Below are 22844 nucleotides of genomic sequence, written 5' to 3' on the forward strand. Positions count from 1 at the left end.
ACATGGACAGCCAGGATGTTAGCCTTTCCCTCAGAGGAAAGAACAGAGGGTGAACGAAACATCACACTTTGCTAAAAGCATCTGTTGCTAAATGCAGTACTGTACACAGCATGTCAGAACTGTTCCTTAGAGAACACAAAAAACAATGTCCTTTCTGACAATGATTTTCATTTCACATCAGCTATGCATTTTGATTATATATTAAACTTACATATTAAATGTTATTTTGATATGAGTATCGATAAATGACACTGGACCCTAGGTGTTGGCAGTCAATATAAACATTTTTCCGGTTAAAGGCGATTTTAACAATCCTGTCCTTTCGAAAAGTCTCATAGGAAGTTTGGAGCAGAAGTTTACTTTGTCTAATAACTAGGCATCCCTTGAGATACAGCTTGAAAGCAAGAGGGAAGTACAATTCACCAGTTGATAAAATCTGTGATGCAGTGGAGAACAAGAACCTGTGTTTTTTTCACATGCACATTTCTCAGGGTTCCTCTTTTACAGAGACACACCACAGCAGACAGTACTATGGTAAAGAAATGTGCTCTTCCAGTTATTAAGCAACAGCTGTGCTGAGAAGGAGGCACTTGGGAAGTCGAGATTTCACTGGAGAGAAGGTTAACAGAAAGGCTCTGAAGTTGTGGAAACACAAGTACGTATGTCATTCAGATGAAACTGACTCTGAAGACGATAGGATGAGTTAAACCATGTGTGAAAAACTCATGTCAGACTAGTACAGTTGACATAAAAGGCACCACACTTTTTTCACTTCATGTGAGCTGCATTAAAATCCACAAACACCTTCATAAACTGAGAAGCCACACCATCAGATTTAACACAATTTGCTTTTTAGCAACCTCAGATTGTATTCATAATAAAAACATAAAACCCATTATAGTTATGAAGGTATTCAGAGGGGGGTCATACACCTTGCCTCTATAAAATGTTTGAGGCACGAAATATGGTGAATCTGAATAATAGGAAATTCATTATACTGACTACTGCTTTTACAGATGGTTGTAAAATTAGCTTGATACAGCTAAAAAATAAGCCTAAATATCTTTTATCACTGACCCAAACTTCATCATCTTCAGTAGTGCTCACCATCACAAAACACTGCTCACACGCTCTGGAATTTTTAATGATCAAATGCCGCCCCTTCTATCTGCCGAGAGAATTTACAACTGTTATTATCACCTCCATCTACAAGTCCCCTGATGCTAATGGCAAAGACGCGCAAGAGGTACTGTACCTAATAATAAAAATAAAAAAACAGGAAATCTGCACATCCCTACGCAACCTTTATCGTCTCGGGTGACTTTAATCACACAAATGTCAACTCCGTTCTCTCGAAACACCATCAGCATGTTTCCTTCCAAACGAGAGGAGAAAACACTTTTGACCACACTTACACTAAGATTCAGAATGCTTACAAGGCAGTAATCCTCCCCCACTTTGGAAACTGAGACCACATCACTCTGTTTCTCCTCACGGCATACAGACAGCTGCACAGGCGAGTGAAACCAGTGGTCAGAATGGTGAGAGTGTGGCCAGAAGGAGCTGAATCAGTCCTGCAGGACTGTTTTGAATGCACTGACTGGGATGTGTTTAAAGAGGCAGCCACACAGGGATCACACACTGACATACAGGACTATGCATCATCAGTCACTAGCTACATCAGGAAATGTAACACTCCCAATCACATCCTAATCAAAGCAAGGGATGCAGCATTCAAATCGGGCAATAAATCAGAAATAACGTCAGCCAGGATCAATCTAAAGAATGGTATTAAACATGCACAAAACACACTCAAACAAGAATTAGAGGAACGTTTCACCACTAATGACCCACGGTGCATGTGGCGAGGTATACAGGCCCTCACAGACTACAAAAGGAAGAACTTCTGTGCACCTGCCCATTATGCCTTCCTGCCTAACAAGCTCAACACCTTCTACGCTCGGTTTGAAGCCAGTCAACAGAGTTGAACCCTCCGCAGATGACCAGGTGCTCTCACTGTCTGCAGATGAGGTGAGGATATCTCTGCTAAAAGTGAACACATGCAAGGCTGCAGGACCTGATGGCATACCCAGTCGCGTCCTCAGAGCTTGCACCAATTAACTGCCATTAAATATTCCCAGACATTTTCAACATGTCTCTGGCCCAAGCTGTAGTCCCCACCTGCTTCAAGACAACCACCATCTTCCCAATACCAAAGAAAACCACAGTGAGAAACCTTAATGACTACTGCCCGATGCCATTAACCCCTGTTATCATCAAGTGCGTTCAGAGGCTGGACATGGGGTACATTAAGGACACCATTCCAGACACACTGGACCTGTACCAATTTGCCTACTGGCCCAACAGATCCACAGATTACGCAATCTCCATTGCCATACATATTGCCCTATCCCATCGGGATGAAAAGACAGCTTTTAATCATCACCATCATTCCAGAGAAACTAGTCAAGAAACTCAGTGGACTGGGTCTTGACACCACCCTTTGCAACTGGATTCTGGACTTTTTGACAGGCAGACCTCAGGCTGTCAGGCTTGGAAACCACACCTCCAGCACACTAACTCTGAACACTGGGGTCCCCCACCAGTGATGAGAAGGCCTACAGGGAGGAGGTCAATCTCCTTACAACATGGTGTGAAGACAACGAGGGCCTCATGTGGTCTCTCAACGCCACTTGTCTGAATAAGAAGGCGCAACAGATCCTAACTTTTACAGATGCACTACAGAAAGCACACTGACAGGTTGCATCACAGTGTGATATGGCAACTGCAGTACTGCTGACCGCAAAGCCCTACAGCGGGTGGTGAACAGTACAGTGGTTTGACAATCTCCTAACCTGAGTAAAGACTGGGCTTTCTTCGACAACATTTATGACAGAAGGTGCTTGAGGAAAGCTCTAAGTATCATCAAAGACCCCACACATCCCAGGAACAGACTGATTGACCCCCTACCATCTGGAAAACGGTACCAGAGCATTCGGGCCAAGACTACCAAACTCAGAGACAGTTTTTACCTCCGCACTATCAAACTACAGTATTAAACTCCCAGCCTCTCTCACCTACGATCTGAACCCTCACAGTGCCTTCTCTCTTTATCAAAAACACACATCGAACTCTACCTCTACCTCACGTCAAGAAGTTCACTTCCCATAATCTTCTATCCTTTATTTAATTCTGTTGATGTATGATTTTGCACAACTGTTTTGCACATTACCTGTTACCTGTTGTTGTTTTGCACATTGCCTGTTGTCTCTTTCTTTTCTTAGACAATTGCATTGTTGTTGTTTTTTTGTACTGCTTACCATCTGAGAGCTAGCTAAATAGCATTTTGTTATACCATATACCTGTGTATGAGTATAATGACAATAAACTTGAACTTGAACTACTGATCCCCCTCCTCAGCCTAAAGCACAAGGCAACCGAATCTACAGTACCTGCCGTTTAGATTAAAGGAGCTCCTCACTGTTTCTGGCATCACCGTGGCTACTGGAGAACGGGTGCGTTATCCTTACATGTCAAAACACAAACCTAGAACATCCCTCTCCCTAATGTCTGCCCACAATAGACACAGAGGCCATCTCTTGCGTCTTGTGATTCACACAGCTGTGAGCACCCTGGAACAGCCCCATCAATTCTGTAACTCATGATTTACAATTACACCCCCAGGTGAGGACAGCCAAAGAGACTTAAATGTAACCCACACCTCTGTGGAAAAAACACCTTGCACAGACAGCGGCTTTCAAGTGAAACAGTACAACTTTGTTTCTGCAATGTTTAAGAACTCAATCTCCCAGATACTCCAAGGTAGAAATCTTTATTGGCATTAGTGTCTTCAGGTACGCTGCATGCCTGCAGTACAAATACGAATGAAAAAATAAAATACAAACAATATGTAAGGTCTGCATACAACACATATCTCAAGAGCAACTTTACAAAGTCCCTCCTCCCCCTCGTGCCGCCACACGAGAACGTGACGACACTGGCGAAAAGCAGGGAGACCAGCGCTGCCGGCCTGGGGAGCATCACCAACAGGAAGTCTGTCCGTCCGTGAGATTCGCCTGCTCCAGCTTCAGTCATCGCTCCCACTGTCTGCGCTCTCTTTCCCTGCTGCGCTGGCATCCTTGTAGATGCCTGTGTACGCCTGCAACACAGAGACACATCGCACTTCACTCACTTGTGGACTTGATTCGTCCACAAGTGCCAGTTACTAATTAGCCAGTTACTAATTCCCAGCTCCATGAGAACTGAAGCTGCCCTGAGGTGGTGTGTTCAGAACTGGTTCAGGGAAGGCAGGTTGATGTTTTGCTGTCAGCAGGGCCCATGTCTCTTCATGAGCCAGTTAACTCAGGCGCTTGCTATCTCTACTGTCCAACAGGGGAAAATGATGATGATGATGCGCGAGCCGGTGTCCTTTTCTCGATGGTCCTGCTAGCAGTCTGCAGTTTAAATACAGTACCAGCTACTGTAATCTGTCACAACTGCCATTCCGACTGCCGATGTGCATGTATGCTGATGATTGAGAAACTGCACCTGCAAATGCAGTGCAGTCTTTCACTATGAGCAAAAAAAGGAGCTGGACTGAACCGATTCCTTTGCAGACTACGCATGCTGACGCAGCTACCTGCCTGAACTACTTCAACTCACTTCTGCAGCAACCCACTATGCCTTCCTCTAAATCTTTTCTTTGCTGTCTGCCCTCTCTTTCTCACACCTGAAGAAGGCTTCACAGCCGAAACGTTGTGTTTTCTCTTTTCTCTTTTCAGCACGGAATAAACCTATTACTTGTTCCTAATTCAAAACACTGCCAGTTCATGGCTCAGCTACTTCTGTCTGCCCTGCTTTCTTGCATGACGAAGCAGTCAGTGCATGGTTAGTTATACTGGATTCAGCATATTGTGGTATTATGCTGCAGTACTGTAATGTTGTGGGACTGTTGTGCATTTAAGAATAAATACACAACAGTACCGCAGGTCTGAACTAACTTGTTTGTGAGGCTGCTAGTTGTCCACGTAACTGGAGTTCCAGTTACTGTACGGGGGGGGGGAGGGCAGTTATAACCCTTCTCTCTCTGTTCATTCGCATTACAGAGGCTGCATCAGTCAGAGTTCAAACACTTTAAATAAGAGCACTTGCAACAGGAAGTGCCTTTTTTGAAGAAAAAAAAATCAGTATATTTAATCACCTCACCTAAAGATATCTATGTGAATGATCCTTTACATGATAAAACTACCCTCAGGAAACAAGCATAGTTCAAACATAGCAAAGCATGAACAAAATACAGGAATTACGTGCACTAGTACGAGAAGGGGGGAGCTCTGGGTTAAAATGAATGCACAGTAGAAGTCAGGGTGTGGGATTGCAGCTCCAAAAACACCTTCTTCAAGCATCATTTGTGTCCTCCATCTATAGCAAAACTAATTTTAGCCACACTCTCATTGCACTAACAAAAAGTCTTCAGAATACACTGACATAACTGCAGGTAGAACTAGTCTCGCATAGACATTAGTATATCCAATAAATGTAGTATCCCAGACTTGTGTTTATTATTAATATATTTAGTTGACACTTTTATCCCAACTGATTTATAGAAAACAGACTTTGTGCCATTTCTTGCTGTGTACATCTTCAGGGACCCATTAATAAACCTCTGTCTGCTGGTGCCCCTCCAGTACAGCAGCAGTGTCCACACCCTGGTTTTAAAACCCTCCTGTCAAAAGACACAAGCCCTTAAGACTATTCCTCGACACCACCCAGAGAAAAGCATTATTTTCACAGTATGTTTATTTACTGCACATTTTAGAACTTGATACTGATTGCGGTAATGTTTCTAGTTGATAGAAATAGCTTTAAAAAAGCAAAACTGCAGTTCTCAGTTTTATTTTTACAAGGAATATTTGTGGGTTTATTTGCCTTTTCTCGTTGGTTAGGTTTTTTCTGTCCAGTTTGTGCAAGGCAGTTAGCTGTGCCTCGTTGTGCGTCGGTTTCCTCTTGCCTGTTCTGAGCACAATGCAAAAAAGCATGAGTCACTCCTACACTCATTTGCAAGATTTCATAATATAGGCTTTCATCCTTCTTAAAAAATAAAACTCACAAAGTATGCAGCTTGTTAATTGTGCTGCCTTCTTTGGTAAGACGAACATCAGTCAGCTACAATGCCACACAATGGCAGACACAGTACATTCGTGAATTGGCAAACCCCACTGGGACACAGGAAAAGCTGAACACCAGATAGCTGTGAGTGCTTCAACAAAAGTGTTAGACTGTCTTCCCACATCAAATGAACAAGCAGAGGCTCATTCCATACTGAATAGTAGAAAAGAGGAAGGTGAAATATGTTTCAGCTGTGCGAAACACCCCAAGAAGACTACAAAGCTGAAACGTTGTGTTTCTTCTTGACACTTCTCAGCATGGAATGAACCTCCATGCTCTGCTCCATCATTTGCAGTGAGCACCGTTGCCTATGTGAACCTCTTTCACATAAAATACCGCACTGTTTCACTGCAGTGATGCCAATCAGCTGGACAGCAGCCAGGTCCAGACAATCACTTTCAGATGTAGATGTATTTGGACAATTTAATCCACAGCCATGTCTTTGTGAAAAGGAGAAAAACTACATTATTCATCTTCAGGCATGGTGTGTTGTTTTGTTGGTGAGGTTAACTTCAGACCGAATATTCTATGAGGAGAGTGTGTGATTTAATTCGGGAATTGCAGTTGGGTGCATTCACTGGCAGAAATTGTTACAATTAGATTACACTAAGCTAGTGCAAAACCAGAGACCCCAATGAATTACTCACTTCTGCCTTCTTACAAACCCGTCCCTTAAAATGAGGAGAACATTAAAATAATACACTTTTTGTTGCTGCACCATCCACAAGGGTTTATCAGTAATAAATCTGCATTTCTGTTGTTCACAGGCTCCCACAAGATTTTATTTCAAGAAAATTTCAAGACAACACCTCAAACCAGACAACAGTATGATTTAGTCCTACACAGGATCCTTGCTTAACAAGACACAGATCCCCCCTTTGCCCTTTTAAGGTAGTTTGTTTCTCATATTCAGGTAATATTCTGTAGTAGGTCCTTGTACTCATAGAATTATAAATATCTGTATATAGCCCTAGACGCTGTGTAGTACATTTGCGTAACTCACTGTAATAAACAGCTGCCTTTACCAAACTGTGCAACAAAAGAAAGAATAATGTGCCGTGTAACACATGGTATTCCCTGCATGAATATTGTGAGTTTTTACAATTGGCGTGAATAACAAGCTGGGGTCAGGCCCTGATTTATTTTATATTAACTGATATGTCTTATAATTATGATCCCCAAACTAAAAACAAAATCAAGCACAGAAAACTGTATTCAAAATGCATATTATTACAGCTGTAGGTGGCTATGGATGTGCCTCAAACGAAACTAGACATAATGGGTAACACCTGGCTAGTATCAACATTTTCAGCTTCAAAGCAGAAGGGATAGTAGGTAGGTAGTAGGAGGTAGTCCAGATTCACTGATCAAAGCAATCGTAAAGTTTATCCTGATTTACCTTAGTGAATTCAGTTCTGTGTAAATGATTGAGTGTCAAACCACAGTCCAGAAATATACCAGATAAGATCTGATCAAGACAGAATAGAGGAAAAACACAGGACAAAACACGAAGAAAGATGGGAGACAAAAAATAAGGTGTGTGCCAGGCAAGATGTTCTTGTTTATTTAGTTTAGAAGACAGTTTATCTCTTAATCTGGTCATTGTAGGTGTTAAGAGTTGAATATTTGGTAAGAGTCTGGGATTTTCCTGGATAGTTAGGATTTTAGGCCTCTGGGACACCTCTGTAAACTTGTACTGTACATAGAGTAGGAAACTTGTGTGTTGAAAGTTGATGTGGTATGTAGTATAGTGTGTGCATTGTCATTGTTAATAAATATTTGTTTAACTGTGCCTGAATTATTACTCTTTTCACCAAGGCTGTGCCACAGGACAAAGAATTCATGGGCCTCTAACTAGATCAACTGCTCGGGTATATTCTTAGAAAAATCATTTACAACTGGGTGGTGATGATCATTTATTTTACTTATTGATTTATCTGCTCAGTTAAATGCCTGCTTATTCTCTAATTTCATAACCCTTCATTTACAACAATACGAATAGAAAATAAGGTGGCATGTTTTACCAGGATGCTATAAAAGTATAAGTAATAGGTTTATTCCATGCTGAAAAGAGAAGAAAGGAAACACAATGTTTCAGCCGTGGAGCCTTTCTCACACCTGAAGAAGGCTCCACGGCAGAAGCGTTGTGTTTTCTTTCTTCTATTTTCAGCATGGAATAAACCCTGTTACTTGTTCCTTTGCAACCTACCCATACTGACACAGCTACCCACCTGAACTACTATAAAAGTAGGCTACCATATACAGTTCTATAAAAAGGCCCAATGTAAGCTACAGTGTACAGAATCTGGAAGACTTGGGTTGTTAATATATTGCTTATTGAAGCTAAGGGGTTCATAGCCACAGACCATATTATATTTAAGCCATGACCATAAGGACTGCAGAGCTCTGACCAGGTTCAGTCCAATTCAGAATGCATTTTTCAAAGCCAGAACTGAAGCAGACTGCCCAGCCTTGTCATTCTTACATCAACAGCTCCTCTCTTCCAGTCTCCCAGGAATTTCTTCACCGCGCGTTTGGGCAGCCCCGTGATCTCCACGATTTCCGCCAAGGTCTTCCCACCTTCATGGTAGCCCACGATCAGTCCCCGCTCGAAATCCGTCATCTCAGGATCTGCTGCCCCGCTGCCGCACAGTTCCCCCCTGAGAGCACAGCACAAAGAGTTAAGATAAGATAAGATCACTTTATTGGCCATGTACAATTTCTTGCATTGGAAATGTGTCTTTTCATACACCCCAGTTTGCTCTCCATGAGACACACAGACAGGGAGAGAAGCTTGGAGTCAGAGCACAGAATCAGCCATTGCACAGCACCCCTGGAGCAACTGGGCCTTGCTCAGGGGCCTAACGGAGGAGGATTCCTTTGCCGGCCACGTGATTTGTACCAGCAAGCTTCCAGCTACAGGCGCAGATCCTTAGCCACAGAGCCACTGCTCCGCCCCTAGTTGATGCCAATCTAACATGAATACAGATCCCATTCTGGGGTGGGAAGAAGCGTACCTACGGAAGACAGGCCGATACAGGCTGTTAAGAGAGAACATCGTTAGTTCAACAGATACTTGCAGTTAAACAGGATGTTTTATTTTTGATCACCAATTTGATTGTGAGACGAGGATCTTTTGTGATCCGTTAGTAATTACAGTGGTTAATGTACGGTACCTCTGCTTTGAGATTTACATTAGTAAAATGTTGTGTGTTGTATATAAGGTACAGTCAAACCTGAACTGGAATGCTGTACAGTGACAGACTAAACTAAACTCCAACTAACACTGCGTGAAGATTATGACTCATTTCAGTTTTTGTAGTCAATACTGGGGTAGAAACTGTTTTTAACTGAGCATGAACTGTGCATCTACATGAATTCAGGAGGCGTGCCTGGATCGCTGTGCTGATCCGAGAGGGGAATGAGCTGCATACAAGTTAACTCATGTCAAACTGTGCCTTTCAGCAGCTATCTGCTTGTGGTGCAATAACACACTGGTCTGCATTTTCCACTTACAAGCATCTAATAATTCCACAATAAATTAGATAGGCTTTTGACAAAAGTGGAAAATGGTGCCATGCATCTTTACTGCAAGTCTGTCTTTGATGGCTTATTCGACCAAAAAAAAACAATGCTCTGCCCGACATGGGCACAAAAAACTAAAAAGGATGAGGACTGAGTGTTGCGGACCAAAGACCTTCCGTGTGCTGTGGAGTCACAACGCCACCTAGTGGACACAGCAGCAGCATGCGTTCGTTTGCAGAGTTCAGTATTAGTACTCTCATCACTCACTATTCAAATCACATTATTGTCAAAAGCAAGAATTATTGATATCTTCAGATCACGCTTGGTTGCATTCATTTGCAGAAATGACTTTTATATAAAGAAGTACAGGTAGGTTGGATTTTGATAGCAAAAATAAACTGCATGGTCTAAGGCTTCATTTCCAAAAAATTTTTTACATCTTGCCCATTTGCCTGTTTTATTAGTCTTGGAGCTCCAGTGTTCTTAACGCGGTATAATAATTAATAATAATTCCTTAAACTTATATAGCGCTTTTCTGGACACTCCACTCAAAGCGCTTTACAACCACCAATGTGCAGCATCCACCTGGAAGATATCTGTTATATCTTCCTTACTGTTCTTTCTTCACCAAAAATGGTTTCAAAGTAGCAAAAATTATTATGAGTTGAACACTAGGTGTCCTGTTGTAAAGGGTGTTGAGGGATGCTCTGGTGCTGGGATCTTAAGGACACCGCCACAGCGAGACTGTGATGCACATTCAACTGCGTTTGAATCCGTTTTCTGATTACTCATGCAGGTGATGTTTACAAGCTGATCTCGGGTGTAGTTTGAATGAGTCCCTGCTGCGATTAGAGGCACGTATACCCCTTAACCGAAATGCAATCAAGACGTGCGATTTAACCACAGGAAAACCGATAACACTTTTCAGTGCAAGGATATGAGCAATACATTTTTGCGTCCGATAAGCACATCGCCTTTTTAGAGATCAAGCTTTCCGCAGTCAATGACAGGAAACACCACCCAGCCACTTCTAGAGCTACATCAGTAAACAGGATGTATGTAAACAATAAAGCAAAACAATTTAAAGGTATCACTTAATTACGCTGGTACTTTTCGATGGCACCGTCTCACCGTTTTTTGCATCAGTGCTGGTTGCCCTAGTTTCCATACAGCACTCGCTATGACAGACGATAGCTAAACGAGTACGAATACTTCTCTGAATTACATCTTACCTCTCTTCAGTTTTGACAGGCACGCTGACTTCAGACATTGTGCCACACCACTCTCTGCTAACAATAACAGACGCACTCCGATGACAGACGTCCGACGCGCACACTTGTCGTCACAGAGTGGGAGTTCGCGGCGCATCGGTGATGAAGAGGAGTGTTGGTTTATTCATATTCTTAATCACGGGACATCGAGCTCACCTTTTCATTCTTAAAGTTGTTTTCTGCTTTTTAAAAAATAGCATTTGTAATTGGAGTCAATCCTGTAGCAGTTGCAGATTTCAGATGTGTTGCCTGAAATGTAACTGATGGGACTTCCCTAGCAAGAAAACAAAATCCACAGCAGCGTTTGATAAACTATTACTCCCACCTGTCTGTTCAGAAATTGAGCTCCGATTAACAGTTGTTTAAGCAGAAACAAGTGTGAGCCAAGAGTTTTTACAGCCCTCTACACTGAAGTTGTTTGAGACAGAGCCTTTGAAGTGGGATACACTTGGCACTCAGGACTAAGAGCAGAAACAAGCAAACCAGTAGTCTAAAGAAGGAAGCAGATCAATTAACTGTGGAGATTTAACGTCCAGGAACAAAACCCTGTAGACAGAGGAGTTCTCCAGTCCAGGAACAGTTGGGAACCGTTGGTTAAGAGAAGTAGAAGTCAACCTGTCTACCATTACGGCACTTTGCACCTTCCAATAAATCAATTACAATTATTTATTTGGCTGAGACATTTATCCAAAGTCACTTGTTTTTCACTTCAGAGCTACCATTTGATACACATTTTCCAAACCCTGGACCCTGAAACAAGTAATCTGACAGAACTGATTGTGTTGTTGCTTTATAGCTGAATTGATCCTCAAAGGAGGAGGGCACTGGAGCTCTAGTCCCCAATTCATACATGGGGAAAAATCTTACCTTCAACCAGATTTACATGAAGATAGAATGCACACTTTTCTGTAGATGCAAATGTTAGAAAAACACAGTGAGTTTAGGGTCATAATGGGCGGATCACAGTGTTGTGAGAGAGCCACAGTTCTTGGGTAGCTCTGTTTGCTATCCAGTCCTGCCAAAGCGATACACCATGAGGATCCAGGAGTACAGGATTGTGTCCCACATTGCTCCCTGACAGCCATGTTAATAACCTGTAGCCTGATCTCCTCAGACCTCAGAAGCTACAACAGGCTGCTCCTGCGCAGTACTGGAATGGCAGATCTCTGAGGAAAACCAGGTTGCTCCCAGAAGTAGTGTTAGTGGACTAGTAGATGTCGCCCTTGTTTCAGGAAAAGAATTTACCATTACCAGCACCGGAGCATGGTGACTGTGCTGAGGGAGGCATCATTGAACTGTTAAACCAAGGTCCTGACTGCTTGGTGACTAATGATCCCACTATATTGTTCACAAGTGTAATAGTGTCCTAGTGTCTTTCTCACACCTGAAGGCTCCACGGCCGAAACATTGTTTTCTTTCTTCTATTTTCAGCATGGAATAAACTTATTACTTGTTCCATGGTAGAAGATATTCCTTTTGGAAAACTCCTTGTAGCATGGTCACCTTTGGAAACCAATGGGGAAATCATGATTTTTGCTCCTGCTTTTCCAGGAGATTCTCACTTTTCCTTTCAGTCAAGTTTCGGCGTGACAGGATTTCTCACATGGAGGCTGTGCAACATATTGAAATATTTCTCCAGGAAGTCATGCATCATATATGTTACACATATTCTGAAGATATAGATACATTAAAACACTGACTGACCTCCCAGGTCTTAATTCTGTGTGGCGTACTTCAGCCCTCTATCAGAAAAACTCGGGTTTTCATGACAGGTATTTTGTCAGGCAAACTCAATCCTTACTCTGGTAATGGTTAACTAATAAGCTTCCCTTATACCGTGACAATAAGGAATAAAAAGTTGACACCGAGCCCGTGAGACAAAAGGCTTTATTGTTTTTCCTTCAGCTACAGCAGAATCCTTCAGGCCTGCCCATCTCCTGCAGGGAGGAGTTGGTGAGCAAGACCGTCACCCACTGCTGTATAGCAGAGAGGTCAAAGCGCATAAACACAATGTGCTGTGGGGAAAGTGGGGGGAACTGAAGTTGGGGACCAAATTATTCCTCAGCGTATATGACCGTTATGGTTTATTCTCCATGTGGAGCTGTGCCACTTCAGTGATACAGTCCGACATGGTGTAAGAAAGTTCCGGTGGTTATGCCTTAGTGGGGTCATAAAAAGTTTAGTTGGGTCATGGAAATTATTTTATTTTTAATGTGGGATTTTAAAATTCTCGCATGAGATCAGGGCTACAAGCCTATGATGTTATCCAGATGTTGTCAGACAGAGGTCAGTACTTTGTGGTTGGCACAGATGTCCGACTCTCCCCCTATTTCCCAGCTCCACAGCCAGTGTGACCTTTAACCTCAGGAACCGCACTTCTGCACGGCTGTCTCTCTAGATGCGGGGCTGTTGTCTGGGTCAGAGGTCAACATCGCCGCTGCCTGCTCCGATGCCGACCCCTCCCGTTTCTCACCTGAGGACACATGAAACAACACAGCTGTGAGCACACAAGTGACAAACAATTTTAAAAAAAAGTATTTCTATTGGTTTGTCCCTGAGCAGCATTTTGAAAATAACCTTAAGTTCTTATGCTGAATATTTTCAGACACTAAGTCAACTTCTTCTGCAGTGTATTTCACTCCAGTTGCTTCAGCAGATGCCCTGACATATAAATAGGCATAATCTAGGTCATCATTGTAAAGGAGAATATGTTTTTATCAGAACTATATCATAAAAAAGTGTAAAACGTGAACCATTAATAGTAATTTAAGAATTGCATGCGATCTGCAATTGATACCAGACCTGTGAAACAAAACCTCAACAACAAAGAGCTGTTGATTCTAAATTCTTGAGATTAGTTTTCTACAAAAGAAAATCCTTACATCTGGTTGCACTGACGTTAGGAAGTCTTGTGTGCTCTGGTGTCCAACAGTCAAATTGTGTTAACGTATCCCTTCATGAAGCCACATACACACGCTCACCAGAAGGGAGCAGCAAACTCACTCATAGCTGGTTTAGATGAAAAATCGGGCTAAATAATTCCCATTTGAATTACATCTTGTACAAAAAAGATCCCATCAGGAATACTTGGGGCAATAACTGTATTCAATTTAAGGAGCCAAAGATTGACTCTGCCCTAACTCCTAGTGTAATTTTGTAAAGTATTCAATGGGGACCTACTTTTTTAGTGGATGTATTGATATGTGTGTGCAAAAAGTTCTGCTTACAGTTGTGGCTGCAGATCTGACTCTTTATAGTTTTACATAGGTGAGTTAAAAGGATGAAAACAAGTTTCTAGACTTTTTACTGTCTCATCAATTAAGTTGATCTACGATGTAACCCAGTGACGTGTTCTGGATTGTAAACATTGAGACCAAGTCAAATAAACGACCTACTGAGGTCAACACTGAACCCTCTTTAATAAAGTTAATAAACCCAAAGATGGCTTTGGCAAATGTATTTCCTTCTTTCAAAGTCAAATCAGACACTGTATTGTGAAATGAAAGGGAATTACTTTATGATGCAATAGAAAAAGATAAAAATATTTTTATCTTCTGTGTCTATACAGAATACGGAGACCAAAGGTTAATTGAATCTCTTAGATAGGTTTCATACAGTCATTACATTTGGTTGCTTTGAAGTTAGGAAGAGAGAAAAAATGTACAAAACTGTGTTAGATGTTGAACAATGTGACATTTGTCTCCTCAATGGTGTGCTCATGTGTCCCTTCGTGAAACCACATACACACACTCACCAGTAGGGGGCAGCACACTCACCTTTCGCAGGCTTACATGACGAAAAATCGGGCTTCTCCGGCTGCTCCCTCTCTGCGATGGAGGCCGCGATTTTCCTGGCCACGAAGCTGCAGGCTGGAGGAGGAAGGAAAGATTTTGGCGTCTGGTTTGGTAAATGGGCTCATGTTGTTCTACAGAAATACTGCGACAGGACTCTCCCCGGCGATCAGACCCAAGTCCTGCGCGGACGTGTACCGAGACTGTCAAGACTCGCTGCTGTCAATCATTTCTGCCAAAGGAGCTTCTACCCGCACATGACCAAAGGGAGCGTGAACACCTACGCAAGCAGTTCTTTTCTGTTTCGTATTTCTGCTTGATTTAGGAGGATCTGTAGAATTTTTTCACTCTGACATCATAGAGTGTTTCTATCAGTGGTAAAAAAAAAAATCCCAATTAAATACGCGACGATTCCATATTGTAACACAATTGAATGTGAACATGTCCAAGGCAGTGGATACTTTGGATAGTCACTGTAGCTTAAAACAGTCACAACGTCTGTCATGGCTGGCCAATCAGCAGGACTGAACCCTCACTGATAATGTGTTGGTTACCCTAAAAAAACAACAACCTAAGCATCCCAGCACGCTAATCTCTAAACAGCTCTACAAGGTGAATCCATTTATGACGGACAGGCAGGTTTAGAACACTTAACCAGGCTCACAACCACCGTGTTTTGCTTCCTTCTGCTGAAGTCCAGCCGGTTAGCTCAGATTTCACACCTCCATGTGACACTCAGGAACCGGTGCGGGCTTGATACCCATAAGAAACGCCTTGTAAAGTTTTAAGTACTGAACGAAAATTTGATACCGTCTAAAACAGAAAATATTACTCAAGTACAGTATATCCGTTATCATGCCTGTCATTACAAACTTAAAACCAACCGACAATTGTCCCCCCGCCCCGGTGTCGTACAGAACCTGGTACCCCGGGAAAAACCCAAAGACTGCGATCTATTGGACTAAGTGGGAAAAGAAAAGGATAAATAAAACAATGAATACAATAACAGAGCAGTGTTAATAAAAACAAGTAAAAAATCTAAAGCATTTAACCGAACAACTGACAAACCCCTCAGCTAAGAAGCTCCCTCTGCGGATTGTTCAGGTGTTGAATCCAGGATACGAGAAATGTCATTGCCAAACGCCAAACTGAAATTATTCTAGTATAACAGAAAACGGATCTGTTTTAAATCCATTTCCTGGCGGTATTGTAACGTTCTGGACATCGAGAACCATTTCGGAATGGACCGCCACATATTCCAACATTAGATCTTTTTAAACATGGGTGGGGAGAATTACAAAACGAGAAACCGAACAGAAATTGTACAAAAGCTGTAACAGAAGCGTCTACCTTTAATGAGAAGTCACACCATCTCGGTGAGAGTTCGTGTATCTCGGTGTGCGAGTCGCTGCTGGGGACTATTTGTCTGTATCTGGACACCCCAGAATCCGGAAAGCTCGCCTGTTTGTGTGATAGCAATCACTTACAAAACCGGCTACATAACAGGCGGGTGTGTCTGTGGGAGGGACGGGAATGATTCGCTGTCAATCCCGTGACAGTCTCCTGCAATGCGATCTGGGTAATGTATTTCTAGGTTCAAGCTGTGATGTAATCGCTTCTCAGTCACCGAGTGGTGAAAGTGCCGCCGTTAGAGACGGCGGTCTCCATCCGCGGTCCCGGAGAAACCGAGTCCATTTAGTCTTAAAGACCAAGTCCATTTAGTCTCACACCCTTCGTAACCTGTAGGTATTGGTCAGATAAGCAAGTCAGGAAAATGCTCATCCATTAGAGATGAAGACCAGAGTCTCCTAAATTTTTGTTCCAATTAATCTCTCAATTGCCTTGTGTGGCCTGGCATCATGTCAAGGGTGTACCCTGTGCCTAATGTCTGTTGCATGCCGGGTAAGGCTCCGGCATCTTCGGCCATCACAGGGCAATTAAGAGATTAAGACTCTGGACTTCATCTCTAATGGATCTCTGAAGTGATTAGAAAATGGGTAAATGTTCTTAGGCTCTCATGTACATGTTTAGAGCTTCTCAGTTACTGTCAATGTTTTACCTTTACCTCATCCCCCAACGTACAGCTGGCAGCACACTGAAGCTCAGCAGGTGTGAGCCTGCTCAGTACCTGGATGGGAGACTTCCTGGGAAAAACAGATGGGAAGGCTGCTGCTAGAAGAGGTGTTAGTGTAGCCAGCAGGGGGCGCTCAGCTTGCAGTCTGAGTAGGACACTGACTGGGACACTATACTATAAAAAGGTGCTGTCCTTCAGTTGAAATGTAAAACCGAGGTCCTGACTCTCTGTGGTCAAAATCCCAGGATGTTTCTCAAAAAGAGTAGGGCTGTTACCCCAGCGTCCTGGCCAAATTTCCAGTTGGCCTTTACCAATCATGGCCCCCCAATAATCCCCATCTGTGAATTGTCTTCATCACTGTTCTCCTCCCCACTGATAGCTGGTGTGTGGTGAGTGTACTGGTGCACTATGGCTGCTGTCGCATCATCCAGGTGGTGGTAGTGGAGGGGAGTCCCTATTACCTGTAAAGCGCTTTGAGTGGAGTGTCCAGAAAAACACTATATAAGAGTAAATTATTGTTATTAACTACAAATGATGTTGGGCACCACAGCAAAAGGAGGCTTTTCAATAGTTGAAAAGCTATTCAAATATGTTTTGATTTCCTTCTGTGCTCCATAAACACAGAATAAAACATTAGTACTATATTATGCAGTCTAGAGAGACTCACATTGACAACAAATAGCACGAGGACAGTAATTTATTGTTTTAAGGCCAACAGCAGCCCAAAAGCATAACATAGATACTAACGAAAATAGTGTTTTTCTATTGATGTGATAGCCCACAAGACAGGCAACATCTATTATAAATACAGTTTTCACAACCTGTCACGGAAAATCAGCATGAGACAGGTCTGTATATGCTGGGTCACATATCGGTGGTATGACATCCTGTTTCTTGGCTCTAGTTTCTATTATAGGCAATTATTTAGTTACACAAAGCATGGAAATGCAGTTTTAAGAAGACCTGATCTGCTAAACAGACTTTTAATCACATTTTTCCTCTTTGCACTTTTATTTTTATATAAGAACAGTCTAATATGCGTTGCAGTGTTAGATTAGAACTGAACTACTGTTCATTATACAGTCATAATGTCAGCTAATATATATATAAGTACTAGTATATTTTAATAGATGTTTTCACAATTAGAGAAGTAAAACAAACAGCAGAAAGCCTACTATCAGGATATAAAGCCCTTAAAATCTTTTTTCATCCTGCCCTTTTGGTAGATGAGTTATTAACATATTGATTCAAAAATCTTAGAATTTGTAATGTAGGACCCTCTAGTGTTTTAGATCTACAGTATATGCAATATGAAGAATTGCCTATATTTCACTGTCAAATGAACCTCCTCTTTACTCTGACTAGTGTCCTTATTTCAGTTTTATCCTGACTATTACATTGACATGGTCAGTACTTTTTTTTAAAAAAAGCAATTACACATAGAAGAAAATCCATCTTAAAAGAACACAATTGAAATCTGCGACGTAATTACCAAAGCGAACAAAACCTTGAACAGGGCTGCATATGTTATGAAATAGAAAGCATAAGAGTCTCTTCAATTATTCATTTATTTAATGAAACTAAAACCTGAATTTAACGAACACGAGATATAGGATAGGACTAATTTACATTCAGGAACAAAAAAAGTAGACTGGTATTTATGAAATATTTGATTATTTTAAAATGTAATAATACATTCTAAAATGTTTGTATAGTATTAAATAGTTTAATAAAACTTTGGAGTAATCTGAGAGATTTATGCAATTTCATTTATAAGTACTTGCAAATAATTGAAGTATTAAATTATTATATTGATGGTGCACAAAATGTATTTTCTTTAGTTTCATGCCACAGTGTTATTAACAAATTTTCTTTCATTTTTTTCTCAAACCACACAAAACAAATTGTGATGTTTTAAACAGCACAGTACATGAACAGTATTAATATATTAACTGATAGTTTCATAACAGAGAGAACTGATTTCACAGACGTCTTATTTGGCCTTTTGTGTGTATAAATTCTATACACATAAGCAAGTTAGAACTAGTCAAAATTGTCTATGCCACACTGAAGTAGTCAAAATAGCTATCCATGGCTGCTAATATTGACTTTAAATGCACAAAAAGCAAAATTAGAAATCTCTTTAGACGATTCTCACACATCACTGTGAAATGGCCAAAGCTGATTAATATCTGTTGCCATTATATATTATATACTGTAGAGTAATGTAAAACTGCAACCAGTAAAGTATTTATTCACAAAAAGATAATGTATTTCTAAAAGTTTAAAACTTACCTACAGTATATTTTGGATGTTTATATCCAAAACACTGGTAAAATTTGCGAAGCAACACTTAAAGCTCGTGGGTTTGACAAAAATCTAGATGAGTTTGTTAAAAACCTCAGCTGGGAACATGGCTTTTTGATAACACATGATTGATTGGTGTATGAGACTGTTCTGTGATTTACTGTCGTACATCAGTGGGCAAATAATTGGGTCTCTGCTACAATGCAAAATGTGTAAACTAAGACACCGCTAGAGCAAAAAAGAATTTAAATTAACTGGAGTTTATTAGGAACTGGAAAAAGTACAGTAGCATAAAGTTTGCAATGAACCACAGATCCAGTACCTTCTATCCAGTTAAAAAGTTGTCTCTTTGTAAGCGGAAGGAAATCAGAGCAAGCATGCAAACTCCATCCAGACTAAGACTGAACCTGACCAGGTGAATTCCTTGGCTCACAGGCTTGGTTGCTCCTCAGGCCTCCATGCAGCTCCTGTGAGGCTGAGAATGGCTGATGTCAGAGTAAATAACATCCATGTCCTTCACTCTCTTCTTCCGGTTATTCTGTTTCTTCTGGGGAGGTTTGGCAGAGAGCTCCAGGGCAGCATACTGGACATCATCCATGCTGGCTCCCTAAGATATTACAGCAACATATTACTGCAGCACAGGGAACTGCTGTCAGCAACACAGCACTGCAGCACACTCCTTTCTTTGAAAACTTTAATTGTTCCATTATTGCAGTATGAAGCCTTAAAAAAATTAAATGAATCTGATTACAATGAGTCATTATGACCAAGACAGTACAGTACCAATGACCAGTACCAAGACTATACAGTACGTGCAGCGACTAACTTTAACTATTCACCTACAGTACAGTAAACACCTAGAATGCACAAAAATGAACAAATATACTTAATACTATGAATCTGCATTGTCACAGCTAGGTAGGTTGTCACACTTACCTTCTCTTCACATTCAGTCTTAGTTTGGTGGGGAAAATTATCTATAAATAATTATAAAGGAGAATCAGCTTCTTAAATATTTTCAGAATATTAATTTAAAACTACAAATTAGTGCAGAACTGCGGTGCAGAAACAAGATTTGTATTTGTGACAAAATTGTGAAAAGCAACCACATATACAGGTTGGTGTTTTTTTTAGCCCAACCTATCACCTGTTACCTCAAAAAGCTTTAAAATTGTTATACAGTATATGCCCACATGTGAATTAACGTGGTTGTAGTTTCACATGATCGGTTCTCTCAGAGTAGCATTTTGCAAGAATACGACCTGCAAATATGAAACACATTAAACATTGCATGCAGCTTTCTATTCAAGATTCATGTACATGTTACTATTATGGTATGGTATGAAACAAAAGCCACAGTTTTATACGGTTTCAGAAAAGTGTGATGAGACAGCAAAATATATAAACTTCACTGAAATTCCTTCCATTGTGAATTATCAGTTCATCAACCATTTTAAAATTCTGTTAAAACAGAAAATGCTACAGCCTATGTAATACATTTCAGTATAAGATGTATATAATGTAAATAATGAAATATCACCTTTTCTTTTCTTAACACAGCAAAATACACCAACTCCACTGCACACTGCTGTGATCAGTGATGATCCTATCAGTCCATAGATGCAACTTTCCACAAATAATAATAATAATTGCTTACACTTATATAGCACTTTTCTGGACACTCCACTCAAAGCGCTTTACAGGTAATGGGAATTCCCCTCCACCACCAATGTGCAGCATCCACCTGGATGATGCGACGGCAGCCATAGTGCGCCAGAACGCTCACCACACATCAGATATTGGTGGGGAGGAGAACAGAGTAATGAAGCCAATTCATAGATGGGGATTATTAGGAGGCCATGATTGGTAAGGGCCAATGGGAAATTTGTCCAGGACACCAGGGTTACACCCCTACTCTTTTCGAGAAACACCCTGGGATTTTTAATGACCACAGAGAGTCAGGACCTCGGTTTTACGTCTCATCCGAAGGATGGCCCCTGTTTACGGTATAGTGTCCCCGTCACTATACTGGGGCATTAGGACCCACATGAACCGCAGGGTGAGCGCCCCCTGCTGGTCCCACTAACACCTCTTCTAGCAGCAACCTTAGTTTTTCCCAGGAGGTCTCCCATCCAGGTACTGACCAGGCTCACAACTGCATAGCTTCAGTGGGTTGCCAGTTGTGAGTTGCAGGGTGATATGGAAAAGACAAATCACCAGGATTAAAAACAGAATGTGTCCCTTACACAATGCTGTAGAGTTTTCTGAGAGTGTATTTTCTTCCTTTAAAAAATGCATGTAAAAACATGTGCTGAATGGCCTTGCTGTAGTTTTAAAATCATTAATATTTTTATCTTACAACAAAAACGGAGGTTTTATAGCTCTCGCTGGTTTCTTATCTGGGGATAACAGACAGATTAACAGGATGTTCTTTAAATCTACAATAAATAGACATCTTATTTCATTACAGCAACAAAACACATCTTAGTTCAATTTCCCAACAATACCTAGAAAGAAAACATGGAGCTTCACTTCCAACATGAGGTACCATTTTACCTTTTACACTGGTGCAGCTACAGTTATGGTCCTTCTGGGTGATGTTACTCTGACCTGTAAATGTATTTGAAGCCTGAGTTAAGCATTTCTTTGTCAGTATGAAGTTTAATATGTCTAGTTGTCTCCCATGAACTGTCTTTGGACCTGTTACTTTCATTTCATTTCATTTCATTTGTGCAGATGCGTTTGAATTTTTTAAAGTAATTTAAGAATCTTTGAAAAATCTCAACAAAAACAAAAACTAGAAAGTCATACAAAAAAAAAAACAAAAAGCCAACAGCCAGACATTGAGCAAAAAGCAGAAACTTACTTATGCCTTTTTACAATGTTCTAGTTGAAATAAGAATACAGTTAAATCTTTGATTGGATGTAAAAAACAATCAGGAATAAGTATAACGTTCAATTTTATTTTCAAAACATTTAAGAAAAGGAATTCCTATGGAATCACTCCAGAGTGCCTGTTCCATAGAAATAAATCCTCTTTGTAACAGATCTCATTGAGCCAGCTTTTAAAACAGGATACAATGACTGATTACTATTCTTTAAGAATAGATGTGTTTCACATAAACTCTGATCAAACTTAAATTGCCACTGAATAAACTGTTACTGTACAAGTATATGACAATAATCAGGCACATTCATCAGCTGCAGTCCTATTTTTGCCAGCACGTTTATAACACAATGATAACTCTGAATTCGTCTATATCATTCCAGCTATTCTTTGCAGATTGCAATTAATAAATTGTACTTTTTTTAAAATAGCATATTAAATATAGAATTGCATAATTTAATATTTTAACTTCTGCATACAGTAGATACAATATACAGTTTCATTATAGTTTCAATGTATTGTAAACTTACTTAATCAGAACTTTCACAAACCCAATAACTACAAAAAACAATAACTTGTTGGGGGCTTTTTTTATGACAGAGGCTTCATCCTTCTACCAATCAGCAGAAAATTCCCATCAAGAACTGAAATTGATCTTCTGATTAGTTGATTGGTTGATGTGTTCACTTAACCCAGGCCTAACTTTGGACCTCAAATGATTCTGCTTGACCTTACAATTTAAATACAAATAAAACGTACCAAGCTACAGTATGTACAAAATATTCAATTGAAGTGTTCAATCCTTGTCAGGCTGTACGTCG

At 40.8% G+C, this 22844-nt stretch overlaps 2 long non-coding RNA genes across 2 annotated transcripts; both read right to left on the bottom strand.

The window, feature by feature from the left end:
* Positions 1 to 3816: 3816 nt before the first annotated feature.
* LOC148676534 (uncharacterized) lies at positions 3817 to 11070 on the bottom strand. Its single transcript, XR_015927255.1, has 3 exons — positions 10926 to 11070; positions 8654 to 8828; positions 3817 to 4159 (listed from the first exon to the last, which is right to left on the bottom strand). It is a non-coding gene; the product is annotated as an uncharacterized LOC148676534 (long non-coding RNA).
* Positions 11071 to 12834: 1764 nt separating this feature from the next.
* Positions 12835 to 16266, bottom strand: LOC148676535 (uncharacterized). The gene is made up of 3 exons (XR_015927271.1): positions 16106 to 16266; positions 14741 to 14833; positions 12835 to 13437 (listed from the first exon to the last, which is right to left on the bottom strand). It is a non-coding gene; the product is annotated as an uncharacterized LOC148676535 (long non-coding RNA).
* Between the last annotated feature and the right edge of the window lie 6578 nt (positions 16267 to 22844).

This window comes from Lepisosteus platostomus, chromosome 2 (genome assembly GCF_059453375.1).
Source record: "Lepisosteus platostomus isolate fLepPlt1 chromosome 2, fLepPlt1.hap1, whole genome shotgun sequence".
Lineage (NCBI taxonomy): Eukaryota > Metazoa > Chordata > Actinopteri > Semionotiformes > Lepisosteidae > Lepisosteus > Lepisosteus platostomus.